The sequence below is a fragment of the Typopeltis vanoorti genome, chromosome 2, assembly GCF_054136105.1.
Source record: "Typopeltis vanoorti isolate ZY-2024b chromosome 2, IOZ_Tvanoo_1.0, whole genome shotgun sequence".
NCBI classification, from domain to species: domain Eukaryota; kingdom Metazoa; phylum Arthropoda; class Arachnida; order Uropygi; family Thelyphonidae; genus Typopeltis; species Typopeltis vanoorti.
In genome coordinates this window covers 36452071-36468501 of record NC_143550.1, presented here as the reverse complement: position 1 = coordinate 36468501, position 16431 = coordinate 36452071, and positions in this window count along the sequence as shown.

Below are 16431 nucleotides of genomic sequence, written 5' to 3'. Positions count from 1 at the left end.
CCTGTTAGTGTTGGCAATTTTGCTCTTTTGGCGCTAGATCTAGCTTCTTTTTTTCTTCCCCATCTCCAAAAATTTTAATTTAGCACCTAGCTCCAAATCTAGTTCCTTCGGAACTTGTTTCAGCTTGTTTTAGTTGTTTTTATAGCCTACTCTTAAAGAAATTGTTTTAAAAGTTTCCCAGGTGGTCGATTTTGATAAAGAATTGTATGGCAACGAAAGGCGTTCGAATCTAGTCGCCGACTAGAGGAATTTTCTCTAAGCCTTTTCTAGACCGGTTCCAGAGTTAGTCGATCTGTGGCACGGGCTAGTAGGTTTTTTCTCTCGGAAACTTGGGTTTTTCGTCCAGTAAACTCAAGAAAATCAGCCGTCGAACCCACACTATTTTCAGACATTAAAAAAAAAATGTGTTAGGGTTATGACCACCAGATGGTGGCACCTACTAGCCGCCTTCTTCACTGCGTGTCGATTAATTAGTGATAGCCTTGAGCCAGCTATATCTGATTGGCTATCAATGGAGATTAAACTGCCCACTCAGTCTCCAAAAGGTTAGATAGGGCTAAAAAAAGCCTCGCCTACTCTCTATGCAGGAACAACAAGGCGTTAACTGATTTTTTTTTTTTTGTATTGTACGTATGGCGCAAATATCATACACGTTTCAAACGCGCGATGACATCAGTGAGTCACGTGTCCCAACAGTCTGCAATTTTGTCGCCTTGAAGTTGATAGCAGCGCTACAAGTTAGTCTGTTTCACAAGTGCTCTGGTTGCTAGTTCCGATAGCGAGTGGGAAGTTTTCAAAGACTTATCGTAATTCGCTGCAGGAAAGAGCTGTATACCCTTCTTCAAAAATGAGCAAAGATACAAATAAAGCCTATAAGCAAACATATAGGAGAATGCGGTTGCAAATGGGAATGTTTAGTAGATGGATGTAACGCTACAAAAGTCCACTTTAAGTTTTTAAGATGTGATCTAGTTGCTAAATATTGTCAGCTGTAAAGCATAGCGAAACTAAGAAACATCTTGCTGCAGTGTCATAAAAGGCTGTTCCTATTACGAATATGCTTGTGAAGAAATCTGATGAGACAGCAAATTTTAAAGGTAGCTTAGCATTAATTCTTTGTCTTCACTCATCATTCAACAGTTGCGATCATCTAAGTACATCGTTGCAAAAAATATCATCCCAGACTGTCAAATTATGCCCAAGGTAAAAATGCACTGAGCCAAGTGCTCTGCAATTGTAAAGAATATTCTAATTCAGCATTTTGAAGATCTAATCTAATGGAGGTGTCATGTGATAATAATAATAATAATAATAATAATTGCGAACATTGGAGATGAAAATTCAGCTTGCTAATAGATGAATCGAATGATATCACGGTGAATAAGATTTGAGGAATGACCATCATTGATTATAGCAAGAAATTCAACAAAATTATGCGTACATTTCAGAGCATGGTGATTCTAGAAAAGTGTGATGCCAGTGGTACTGCGGCTGCATTAAAAAAAAAAAAAAAAAAAAAAAAAAAAAAGATCTCTTGACTACGAAATTGGACATTGCAATCTAATTGGTACAGACAAAGTCAGTGTTATGGTTGGTGTCAATACTGGAATTTATGAACAACTGAAGGCATATAATTCCTCCTTAATTTTAATTAGATGTGCCATTCATTATAACTGGCAATGTCTCATACTTGTGTAGAATCTCTCCCAAGAAAATTTGAATTTTTAGTTTCCGAAACGTATAGGTGGTTTTCACATTCTTCTTCTTCAAGACATCTGATAAAAAGAGCTGTATCAAAGTATTAATGAAAATGCTGCTGCTCTGAATAATGTAAGAAACTGTACAACGAGGTGGCTCTCCTTTGAACTTGCACTAGACAGAATTCTCAGCCAGTTGGCTGGAATGAAACACTCGCCTCGAAGTCGTGAGTGTGACTGAAAAATATTACAAAGCTCAAATTTTGTGGGAGATGTACAAAGATGAAAGGAATCTGAAAAAAAATCTAACAGTGCGGATAAGATGAGATTATTTTAAGAAATTTCTTGTTTGATTCGCTCTATTACTAATATGTTACTGCTACCATCATTCACAGTCGACCCTCTACAGCCAGAGATTGATGACGATTTGGATCCCAAACCAATCTTGGTTACAGATTTGAAAGAAAAGTTTCAGAGTTGATGATACAAAAGAAAATCACACAAAACGATGAGCAAAATCTTAGAAATAGAGCAAGACAGTTTCTTCTTGGTCTTTTCAAACAGCTGAAGGAAAGGTTACCTTAAAACTTGAATATTTTAAGAAGAATCTCTTGTTTTTCTGTTGACAATACCCTAAAACATATACAAGAACTTTTTCAGCATTATTTCCAATCTGAGAAATAATGCTGAAAACAGAAAAAGATGTTGCTACTGCTGAACACAAGTACGATACTATCCACTTAAATAAATGGGCAAATATAGAAAACATCGAGTTATTCTGGACTAAAGTACGAGAACACAAAGATGCATCTGGAATGAATCCATTTAAAGAAATTGCTCAGTGTGCAATAAATGTATTAATCCTGCTAAATTCTAATGCTGAAATTGAACGAATGTTTAGTTCTATGAATATAGTTAAAACTAAATTAAGAAACAATTTGGAATTGCCAATGCTGACAGCTATTTTGTCAGTCAAGTATGGCCTCAGACGTGACAACAAGTGCTGTACTGACTATCATTCACTAGCATGTACATTGAGTAATATTGGAACATATAATAAAGCTGAAATTCTAAGTGAAAACATGCGTTAATTAAGCGCAGAAGACCACTTGGAAGATGTTTTTAGCCACTTATATGCAAGTATCACTTATATGCAAGTATTTCTTATATAAAGTAAGTACTGAAAACTATCAGCTACGACTTCCAAATTTTAACCCTAAAATTTTTCTTTTCAACTCCTTTTTAGCTCTTTTTTTTGTAAGATCTACCTGTGTTTAGTAATTTTCATTTGGCAAACAGTAATTCCTATCCTAATTTACACTCATGCGTAAACCCACACTTTTTACCGTGTGTGCATTCTCAACCGAAATCCTACGGAATAAGTTCGATACTCCTTATTCCTGAAGTCGAGTTATGTCTGTAGAAGTGTGTGTGTTCACGGGGTGGTTTGCCTGTTCTGGGGGGACGAAAAACCTGAGTTTTCAAGTGAACCTTATTATTAAATGTGCCAAACAAGATTTTAGCCAAGTTTTAGCTGGTTCTATTTTAATTACTAGCTCAGATTCATTTAATGTATCGCAGGCGAATTTATCATTCTGAAGTGCTCACATTATTCACAGTATATTGAAAGAATCAAATAAATAATTATTTCTGTGATTGTGTTTGTGAAAATGACTTTTCTAATGCAGAATATGATAAGTTTATCTACCGATATTTAGTAAATATTAATGAGAATATGGGGATTGTTAATACGAATTAAACTGAATGAGCATATGCATATCCACCAATAAACGTAATACACAATGTGGAAACCGATTTCATAAAAAACAAAAACATATCCGCTAGTTATGAACGTTATATTTAGAAATGTTTTAAATAACATGGCAAACAACGCACTACAGTAACATAAAACCCCCAAAACGTGTTTGCTTTAGTTATTAAGATTTTTTTAATTAAGTTTATTCAAAACTAGTTATATAGACGGTTCACTGAATGTGTACTTCTTTAAAATTTTTAAAAACTTTCTTAATTACTAAGAAAAAAATAATACACCATTAATTATAAAGGATAATAAAGAGTAAATTTATGACACATTGCCTTTTAAAAATGTGAATGATAATCATCCACATTTTATTATCTACGAATCTCTTATTTTATGATTTTAGAGGTCTTAAAGTTCCTTTTTGGAAGTATATTCATTTAATTTTCATTTATTGCCCTCAACTTTAATGCGATTCGCAAAACAAAAGTTATTTGTTCGATTTAATGGCCATAGAATGTTCTTTGATACTTGTGATGTGAGATGTGATATATTCATTTTCTAAGTACCACATATTCGCTTTACTGGAAAAAAAAAATCTTCTCATCATAGAAAAGCACAGCTTCGCATAAGAGTGAATGACTGGCACACCTTGCCTAAGTCTGTCAAGTTTCCATGCAAGATGATCGAAATCCTTGCAAAGTAATATGGATACTTGAAAGATGTACATTTAATGAGAATTATTTGGTGGCATCATTTATATCCAGTATGGAGGTCGAAACATAACTGCGTTGCTAATACGATCACTCTATTGCGCGAAATGAGAATAAAAGTAAATTGCACAATCAAGAATATTTTAAGGTTCTATTTTAATTCATTTCTGCATTATTTTGCAAATCTACAAGAACAGCTTATCCCCTTTAACAAACTTTATTAGGATGAAATACATGAAATGCTGTGCATTTGCACATACCACTGTCCCGAATACATTTTCTCCTATTGATAAATTCGTCCTGTAACTGACGTTTTAACTTTTCCAAAATATAGGATTCACACCGGAGCTTTATTTTGGCCAATATAGGTTTAAACCATTACATGAGTATATAACTGTCCAGAATGCAATAGACATTTCTTTATTTTTTCTAAATAGTACGATATAGGGATAGGGTGGTCCTAGTTCAAATCAAAGGAACCATTCTTAGACAACAACACTACCTGCACACGAACAAATGTGATGATGAACTCTGGTAAATCAGATCTGATTTGAAAATGATTTAATTGTTCACTCTACTGCACTTTAACACTATATTGCCGACTCAACAAACAATTATCTCTTTATCTATCAGTATATGCAGCCAGTTATATCGTTGGTTCAATTTCCAGTGTGGACATGGATATATTTCGTGAATGTCTTTAAAGGTTATAGATGAACATTGTATGCGACCACCCAGGTCGAACCCGAGTGTTGTTCAGGGATGATATTTGATTTTAGGTAGTAGCTGCTTCTTGGAAAATGAGATTATTGATTGTAGTAATTAATATTCTGCACACCTCATAGCACTGAATGTCTGTTTGAAAGACCATGAATATATGCTGGAGAGCATGTACAACCCTTTCTAACACACCATACCTTACCATATGTTGATGTGAACTTGCGATTGTTTCTTTGAACGCTATATTTTCATTTTTTTAAACTGATAATTCACAGTTTATTTCAAATATTTTTATAATACTTCAATAGGATAAGCTAAATGACTATTTACAAAATTGTACCCAGTTATTAAAAAGAAAGAAAGAATGCACTCAGTTGCCTTTATATCTTGCTGTGCCATGCTGTCACTGGTACATACACTACTAGAACGAAAAAATGTGTTTACATACGTTTCCAGCATACGTCAAGGCAGTAATTACTGAGAAACTTTATGCCTTTCTTTCTTTTTCAGTATCATAAAGACGTCCCAAATCGAGTGCGAAAAATGCTTCTAAATGATCATGACAGTAGACCATCTTAATTTGCGCTTCCGTTTGTGACGTGATTTATTATGCAAAGATCTCCTTCGCCAAAGAGTTGTGTAAATAACATTCTGTGCGGTTGTCTCTTCAGTATGGCATACTGCATTTAAGACCTTTCTGCAGTACTACTGGGCTTATTTATGAGGTTGACTTTAACAACCGAAACGAACGTGTGGTAGGATTTGTGACTTCTCGTTTTTCGCCCTCTCTAGTTAATCCCTAAGTGGTCATGCAGGCAACGTTGATTTAGTTCCCAATGCACATTCATATGTAAACAACGCCAATATGACAAATTATCTAAGATTATTGCATGAGAACAAATGAATCATTATTTAAATGAAACACATAAATCAGATAAGCAAATATCAAAAGATTAGATTGCATTAATTGGGTTAATTTCATCACCTCAGATGCTGATGATAAATTGAGTTTTACAGTCCAGTGCATCTTCTGATCAGGAAGAGTAATTTGAATGCAAATAAACCTTCAACTCCCCTCATCTCACCCTATTCCCAAACATGTTCATTCAATGAATCAGCTGAAACGTGTTCAGCGATAAAAAAACTAGGAATGTTTCATTCATTGACGGAAGTTGGTCCCTTTCGCCGATGTTATTCGGTGCGAAAGATCTGGGTTTGAATCTCCTCTAGGATATACAAAGAGAGAGGTTGAGTTTTTCGTAGGGAGGAGAATTATCTGATCCCACGATGACGAGGCAGGATTTTTTTTCCCCCGAGCCCTGATTTTCCTTTTCTGAAACTGGAAAACTGGACAGAAGGAACACTCTATTAATAGACATAATAATCCAATGGACTGATAGTGGTAATTAGAAAAATAAAAATCCAACAGTTTATCGTTAATGTTGTGCACACTACTAGATAAAGTTTCCTTGCCTATTATAAAGGTTTATAGGAGAATGATGGAGACATGTGAATCAAAAAAGTCTTCTGTTTAGTATCAAAAACGTTTTTCTTTGACAATATTTGTGCGAAGAACATTATTAAAATAAAGATTGAGACTGTTGGTATATGATATACGATTTACAAAGAGATTGGGACGTGTGAAAGTAATTCTGAAGGGTAGATATTCTACTGATATTTAATAGAACCGTTTAGAAATATTTACTATTAATCAGAAGCATTCGTCTTAATAGTTCAGCCCATTTTTGAATTAATTGGCCTCAATATGATGAGAGCAAGATTTTTCCGTCGGCAACTAAGGATTTTCATCCTGAAAATCTATAAAATCCCCGCAATTAACAAATATAATCTACTTGCATTATAATTGCATTATAATAGATGTGCTGTAGTTGAGCTTCTGTGGAAATAACGGATTTACATCCTCTAGGACGCGAATAAGCTTTTTAAGACAGGTGAATTTGCGTTTCGCATATGGAGGTGGAAACAGTTTCCTCCTGGATACATTTTTATTTTTCATCCAGCAGTCAGGTAAACCAGTCAGAAGAACACACGCAATTTACACATAAGGATGTGGACATCAGACTAACCGTATATCATATCTTAACATGAAATTATGCGTTTGAAACCACTTGGGCCATAAATACTGTAAATATCACCTATTATTATAATCTTAGTAGCTCCGGTCGTAATTCAAAACATCCTTAACTCTTCACTGTATTTTCTTGTTCTGCAATTCCCGCATATTCTCAAATATTGACTGTAACTGCCTCATGATCTCTCTCACCAACTTTAGAAGCATGGGAACTTCATTCATCACATTCTGCGATGTAATCACTAATTTCAAGGGACACGGATCCTCGTGTTTCATTCCTTTTTTTTTTTTTTTGACTGCTATACGCAGATGTGGTCTTGTGTTTAAGGAGGGGAGAATTGAAACGCCAAGAACGGTTCAAAGGCAAATAATTAGAATGAATTCAAAACCTAGGTATGCTGATTAGGAGGATGTGATCTGAATTACAGTCAGTCAAACAGCAGGAACGTCATGGGAGGTTGCAGCAAAGGAGTTTGTAGATGGGGAGACATTTTTCGATGCATGCTAGGAAAAATGAACGAGAGGTCGTTCAATAAAAGTTGTCAACAGAGGAGTAAGGATCAGATTTCTCAATGAGAGAAAAATGTGTTTCCGGGAGAGTGCATCAGCGATTGAGTTAAGAGATGAACGACAGGCATCGTGTGAACTAGAGGGGGGGGGAGTCATCCCTGAAAGCTGTTATTTTAGGTGTTAAGAGCAAAGACATTGTGAGGGAAACATGCTGTTGATATTACACGTAGATGGAAACTTCCACAATAAGTCCTGAACTCTACCGTTAGCTCAGTATCGACAATGCCATTTGGTTGGACCGGTCTCAGAGCGTAAGGATTACTTCTTTAATCCACAAAACAGGCAAACCGACAAAAAGAACACTCACAGCTATCAGACTAACTAACCTCATAGCCTATGCTTTGGCCTAATCCGACTAGGACGCAGTTCTTCAGTAAGGAAATAGTCCATCTAAAATCTTTAAACTTCAGCGATTAAAATCAATATTTCAAAAAACTTGTTAAAAACCAAAGATTTCATATCGTCTGAGTATACAGTCACATTTTCTTAGAACAAGCAAACCGTCTAGCAGGATATCAATACTGTTTATAGCAAATACCGCACAGCCAGTAAACTATCTACCCTCGAACACCCCGCAAACTGTACACAATCGGATGGTGTGAGGTCTTGTTTTCTGTAAGGTAAGGATGGATGTTATTGTCGTATAAAAGGATAATATGATATAATAGTAAGGAACGGAGTACTGAGACCTGGGGAACACACCAGCCCAGGTTCTCTGCCCTCTACATATTGCTGCATTGATTCTAACCTTAATCTTTCTTCGTCTTATGGAATCAGCGCTCCAGATTAAAGCCTTAATTCCTAGTTAATTTAATTCCAGATTAAAACTCTAATTTTGATATCCTGTACTATTTGTATTAATTTTCTGATCCACAAATGATCAAAAGCAGCAGTCATATCAAGGATTATGGCAGTTGTCTTTTTTTGTTGGTTTTTCCTGAAATTAGTATTATGGATCGGCAGAAGTAGAATAATTGATCTGTCGTCGAATGAGGGGCTCTATAGGCAGTTTGGTAGAAGTTAATTTTCTTATTTTTTGTGAGCCACTTCATGAGTCTGGAGTGTATGATTTTTTCAGTAATTTTACAGAGTATACTAGTTAATGCGATATGTCTATAGCTTTGACATTCTGCGCCATTTTTGTGAGGTTTTTAGGAGGGGTACAAGAACTGATTTTTTCCCATTCTTTTAGTAGTTTACCTTTTCTTCAAGAAGTGTTAACAATGTCTGGATGTTGTTGTTTGGCGTTTCTGCCAAGGTGTTTGACCATATGACCAAAGATAAGTTCATTACCACGAGATTTATTAGGAGCAGTTTATTTGATTGATGAATTTAGTTCAGTTGGAGTAAATTCTCCAGAGAAGATATAGTTAGATTGGCATGTTCTCGGTCGTTCGTGTTGAGATCCGTTGTGGTCAACGAATTATGGTAAAGTCGCTGTCATGCTTTTGGAACGCCAACGCTTTACCCACAAAGGCACATGATCATTAAGCAAGTAATCATTAACAGATGCACACACCGATCTCGAAGAAATAAACCTGATTTGTAATAACAAAGTTCAGGATGCAATTATATTCAGACATTGCTTTATTGGTATTAGTAAAATTTAAACGTGACGTAAGCCAAGAAGACACTCTTCTAAACTTTCAAACAATCAAACCCTAACATCCTAATGAGTGTTTGGCGATTCCCTCTTGTCATCATAACGCGTCCAAACCTTCAGTATGAAATCATAATTCGTCAAACCAGACTCTCTTCCATTCTTCAATCGGTAATATTCCTGAACTCCATGGTGCCCTCAGATGTTTGTGGCTGCATCGCAGGCATAAAACTCAGTGAGGTCTACAGGTGCTCTTCTTTCCCGCCCCAATTCTGGTGAAGGATTGACAAGGTCAGATACATCGTGTGATTCCATATGCTTGGTTGAAGACTATGAATGTGGTTCAGTACCATCTGGGTCATTGTAACTCAATTGTTATATCTCGCAGTTTTTTCCAACCTTCGTTAGAAATCTGGCATCAACAAGCAATCTCCAACTACAAGAAGTTTATTGATTGTTAGAAACTATCGCGATTTGATATCCCTGTCATAAAGCTACACGTCCAAGAACCTCCACTGAAAGAATCAGTTACAAAAATAAATAAATGAGGCGTGACATGGTTAAGAACTAAAACATTTGAAAGGGTCATATAACATACAAGTATGTTGGAGATTTTGATTTATGGATGGTGAGGAGAGGACGAGAAGGGATGCACTTACTTAGAAGGCGTACACTTACAATTAATGTGATGTTAATTGGACGGACCAATTTCAGATAGAAAGTCAGTATTAAGGAAAATAAATGACTATACTCCATAGGAAAGACAACGTTCGGGTATCTTTCATTATAAAAATGAAAACTAAACACTAGAAGAAAAAAGGAATAACAATCGAACAGCATACTTCCCCAAAACACAACTGTTCAATTGAATGGCAATTTGTGTGCTGTGTGTCTTGTTTGTAGTTCCACACGTACAAATAATAAAACATAAATAAGATTATCAAAATTCTACAAGAATGAATTCTGGTATTTTACTTATTTATTTTCTAAATCTGTTGGACTATTTTAAGTGTATTGAAGAAAACGATTTGTATTTTGTTTTATCTACTTGCTTCTCCTTCACTATGAACTCGTTTTACAAAGCAATTTAACGACAGTAGAGAAAATCGAGTACAAAATAAAATTCTTTCCATTTATTATTCTGTCTTTGTGCATTGATTATAAATCTTGGGAATCACAAAAATTTGTATACCTGAATGTTCCTGTGTTGCAACAATCTGGTACCGTTTTGAAATATATTCTAGTATTTCACTCTTCAGGCTGTTTAATGATGCCGTGATTTCAACTCTATAGAAAAATGGAATTGTAGTTTGTGGTAGAAAGCCAGACACTTTATTATAATTGGTAACATTTCCTAAATGTACGTCCCATGAATTCTTTTCTTTTTTTAACATGTAGCTCAGTTTATTATTTCAAAGAGGGTCAAAGTCGCCATTTATGTTAATAACATCATCATCATGTCATCGCTGTATGACAAAAAAAAAAAAAAGAAACTTAATTTTTACGAAAATAAACGAATGCCAAAAAAATTAGCATTGCCTACGTTACAGCTAATTTGCATATTGATTCCATGAAATCAATTTGTTAAATACAAACACAATTATTAATGTGGCAAACGAAAATTTAGTAAAGTTTTAGATGGTTCTATTTTAATTACTAGCTCAGATTCGTTTAACGTATAATAGGCGAATTTATCACTCTAAAGTGCTCACATCAATCACAGTGTATTACGAGAATCAAACAAATAATTATTTCTGTGCTTGTATTTGTGAAAAAGCTTTTTGTAATGCGTAATATGATAAGCTTATCTACTCATATTTTCGATATACTGTATATATTAAGCGAATGAATATCTTTCCCAATGAGAATATGGGGATTGTTAATACGAATTAAACTGAATGAGTATATGTATTTTTCAGAAATTATTTGGTACTATCAATGAACCAATTTTGGTAGGGAGTATTACCAAATTACTTAGAATCCCCAGATTCCCTTTAGAATATATTGAAACGGATGTAAAGATCATCCACGAAATATTCGGGAAATTCGGCGTTATACACAAGGTGGAAGTCCTAAATGACGCAGAAAACCCCAAATGGAAGTCGGGTGAAGTCCACATCTCCCTCGAGATGAAAACGCCCGTTCCCAACTTCATTTTTATTGGATCCGCCAGAGTAATGATAAATTACCCTGGTGTTAAAAAACAATGTTTTAGATGTGGTGCTTTCACTCACCTTGGGGCAGACTGTCCTAGAGTGAAATGTAAAAACTGCCTCAAAGCAGGCCACAACCAAGACAACTGTGAGTCAGCTTGCCTGAAATGTGGGGTAATTGACCACAAAGTGGACACATGCCCATCCAGAACCCTTGCTGAGAGGATGGGTGGTGCAATCACGCCAGCAACTCCACCAAGCAATGGAAATGACACACCACAGGAAGCTTCTCCTCCTTTCGAGGCTGCTCCTGATATAACAGAAATCCATACCTCCACTTCTAAGAAAAACCGAAAGGGGAAAAAAACTTCCACAAGCAGTAAAATCCAACAAGAAGAAACAGTGGCTATTGAAACCATCAATACCAATATAGATACTAATACAGATGAAATAGATACAGAAGAAGGAAAGATGGAGGTGAACATCAACACCTCCAAACGGCCATTAAGCCCACAGGAAGAAGAGTTGGTAACGCCCAAAACAGCAAAAGTATCTGAGACCGCTCACCCAGAAGTTCCTCATGCAAAAGCAGGGGAGACTCTAAGCCATCTTATTAGAGGTATCCCTGGGGTGGCGGATAAATTCAAAGAAGCGATGGCAAAATTAGGAGAACCTGAACTCCTCCTTACAGGGAAGCATGGACCTGATGTTGTCAGTGCAAAATGTGGTGACCTTTTCGTGGATGACATCAGCAAAATCAGCCCTGATCAAGTAGAGGTAGCTATGGATTTAGATGAGGAGGCAGTTTCGGCGTTTTTTATAGCTCTCTGCAAACTGGACATGGTCAAGGGAAGTGAAGTAGCCAAGAGAATATTAACAGCCCACAACAAAAGAAAGACACAGTAACCACTTTGTGGGTTTACTGTACTCAGCTTCACTGGTTTTTAGCTCCCACAGGTGGGGGAGGACCTGAGAACCCGAGCGGCGAAGGCTTACAGCGAGGCGGTGCAGTTCCTTGTGAGCTGCATCACTCGGGCCAGATCCTTCCTCCACCTCTAAGTTTAGCTTTCAATTTTTGCTTTTCTGTGTACTTTTTTTGTTTTTGTTTTGTTACATGTTTCCTTTTTAGGATTTTTCCTTTTTTTGTAAAGTGAAAAATCAACGACCGTTTTAGAAACGCCCCTGGGGGGCAAACAGCTAAAACAGGTCAACTGAGGCCTCTTTCACCTACTCTACCACTATGCACTCTATCTTTATTTCCTCTCCTACTATCTGCTGACTCTCAGCCTATCTTACTCTACAGGCCGATGATGAAGATTTGTTGAACTCACAAATTATTATTAGTTTGGGTCATCCATTTTGGAAGATTATTCATTTAATTCATTGACGTCAACTTCAATGCGATTCACGAAACAAAGTGTTCGACTTAATGGTCATAGGATGTTTTTAGATACCTGTGATGTAATGTGATATATTCATTTTCCGAATACCACATATTCGTATTTGTCGAATAAATGCGAGCGACTGCTTGCTGTGGACAAGTATAATTAGCTCGAAATTAGGAAATTAATTAGATCGTCATAGGAAAGCACAGCTTCGTATAAGAGTGAATCACTGAACTGACACACTTTGCTAAGTCTGTCAAGTTTCAATACAAGCCGATCAAAATCCTTGCAAAATAATAGGGATACATGTAAGCTTTATGTTCCATGGGAATTATTCGGTGCCGACATCATAATTGAGACCAGTTTAGATATCCAGTACGGAGGAAGAAACATTAACTGCGTTGCTAATACGATCACTCTATTCTGAGAAGTGAGAATAAAAGTAAATTGTATAATCAAGAGTATTTTAAGGTTCTTTTTAAAATTCATTTCTACACTTTGCAACATATAAAAGGACAGCATAACCACTTTCACAAACTTTATTAGACTGAAGGTTGTAAAATGCTGAGGAATTGCACATACAACCACCCTGAATACATTTTCCAATATTGATAAATGAAATTTGGTTCATTTCTCCAGCCATGTAGCACTTACTGAAGTAGAACGTGTTAAATTCCTCTCTCAACTAACATTCTAACTTTTCTCAAACATAGGATTCAGACTGGGACTGTATTCTGGCCTCATATAGATTTAAGCGATTATGCCTTTACATAAGTATATAATTGTCTAGAATGCCAACCAAACTTTCTTTAATTTTTCCAGATAATATGATAAGGGGATAGGTTGGTCCTAGTTCAAATCAGAGGAAGCATTTCAACACCACCGCCAACACAAAATAGATACGATGATACAGTCTGATAAATCAGATCTGATTTGGTGCATCACTGTACTGCATTTTAAGAATATATTTCCCACTCAACAAACATATTCTCTTTATCTACCAGTATATGCAACTAGTTATATCGTTGGTTCAAATCCTACTGTGGACATGAATGTGTTTGGTGAATGTGTTTAAAGTTTATAGATGAACATTATTGATTAGTAATTAATATTATGCGCATCTCTATAGCTGTGAATGCTCTGAATATCTGCTTGAAAGATCAGTAATATATTCCGGAGAGCATACACAACCCTTTATAACACATCATTACTTACCGTCTGTGGATGTGAAGTAGCGACTGTTTCTTATCATCATCATCATATTTCCATTTTTTACTGATCATTCACAGTTTATCCCAAATATTCTAATAATACTTCAAAGCATAAGCTAAATGACTAATATGATAGCTTAAGATAAATGTTCACAGTACGCACAATTTCCAAAATTGTACCCAGTTATTAAAAAAAATTGTATTCAGTTGTCGTTATATCTTGCTACGCCATGTTGTCACTGGTACATACACTACTAGAAAAAGAATGCGTTCACATACTTTTCCAGCGTACGTGTATGCAATAATTACTGAGAAACCTTATGCCTTTCTTTCTGTTTCAGTATCATCAACACACATCCCAAGTCGTGCGAAATGCTTCTAACTGTAATTTGTGCTTACATTTGTATCATGATTTATTATGGAAAGGGTCTCATTCGCTAAAGAGTTACGCAAATGACATTCTGTGCGGTTGGTATGGCACCTATGACCTTTCTGTAGTATTACTGCTCTTATTTATGAGGGTAACTTTAACAACCCAAATGAACGTGTGGTAGGATTTATGACTTACCATTATTCGCCATCTCCAGTTGACCCTAAGAGGGTATGCACGCAACGTTGATTTAGATACACACTCATTTGTAAACAACGCAAATATGTCAATCTATTCAAGATTATTACATGGAAACAAATGAATCATTGTTTAAATGAAACATAAATCAGATCAGCGCATATCGAAATATTAGATTTCATTAATCTGGGTTAATTCTGTCGCCTTAGATGCTAATTATAAATTGAATTTACAATCCAGTGCATCTTCTGACCTGGAAGAGTTATTTCATTGCAAATAAACCTTCAACTCCCCTCATCCCACCCTATTCCCAAACATGTTCATTCAATGAAGCAACTGAAATGTGTTCAGCGAGAAAGAAAACGCAAGTTGAAAGTTACAAATGATAGAAAAAGAGGTATGTTTTATTTATTGACGGAACTCGGTCGCTTTCGCCGATGTTATTCGATACGAAAGATCTGGGTTTGAATCTCCTGTAGGACACAAAGAAATTTTTTTTTTTTGTTTTTCGTAGGAAAGAGAATTATCTGATCTTACGTTGCGCGGCAGATGTTTTTTTCCTTCGAACTTTTTTTCCTTCGGAAAAAAGTATGGCACAAATGAGACTGTAATAAGTTTCCACTGGTAAGTATTATGTCTTTATATTTCATGCAGGAAACAAGTCTTCGTTATTATTATTATTATTTTGAATTTAGCTTTCCAGACAACAAAAATTAATCTCTCTATTACAGTGTTCCTTTTTGACTTAAAGTTAAGAATATTAGTAAACGAACCCATTTCGAAATAAGATTAAACATTGTTTGTATATCAACTGTGTATGATGCGCTTACAGGTCTATTGCATTCATCTGGATGCCTGTAAAATCAGAACATAGAATACACTTTTCCATTCAGGGATTGTTAGAGGGGATGTCTTGCGGACGTCATAGTTACAGAGTCATACTGGTCATTAGTCATTTGGTAGAACAAATGCTGATATGGGGGGGGGATTGGTCTAACATTAACATAGGCAAGTATTAACTTCAACAGAAACATAATTTGTTTTGTTTTTTAATTCGTTATCATCTATATTTTCTCTCTTGATTTCCAATATTTTCTATCTTGGTCTTTACTGTTGAACTACCAGTCTTTATCCTTTTACTATGCCTTGGATATTTCTTTTCTTAAATGTTGATGAAGTTTGAATGTCTCGTTTTCTTTGAGTTAGAGTAATCTCTTAATCGTGTTAAATAGCACTTTTTTTTGTCTTCAGCGGATGAAGGGAAAATGAGAAAAAGCAGATGAGGCGAATATTTGGTTTTCTGATGATGGTTATTTATTTATATACCACTTTCACTCATGAAATGCTATAAACTCACAGTATATTTATACTAGAAGGACCAAGGTTTTTAATTTTTTAAAACTATTCTATTGTTTTTTTACATTTTTATCCATTTTAAATCGTCTGGAACTCCTAGAGAAAAATCTTTAGCTACCTATGGTATTATACTACAGGTTTATAACCTTTCGTAATTGGAAGTGACATATAAACTAAACTAAATGAAAAATAAAATGAAAATGTAGGGTAAGTAATCTAATGTTACCGAGCACACTGACTCACTAATGCCGAACATGGTCCATTTACCGGTAATAGAAACTTCAATTACCTTAAATAAGTCGTTAGTTGATTCATTAGTTTCTTGAACCCTGGAGTATACATTACATCACAGTAACTTGTGTACTCTTTCGCTTACAAGAAATAGTACGAAACTAATTTATAAAACGCTTCAACAACCAATAATATAGATACGTTTGTAAAATTGATTTCTCTAAATAACAGTCAAAATCCCTATTAATATGCAGATATTGTCGATACTGTTCTATAATGAGTAAGAAAATTGTTAGCATGTGACGCAGTCTGTAAACCTTTACACAAGTCAGATCAACTCAATCAGATATTATAAACATTTGCAAAACCTTTCAAT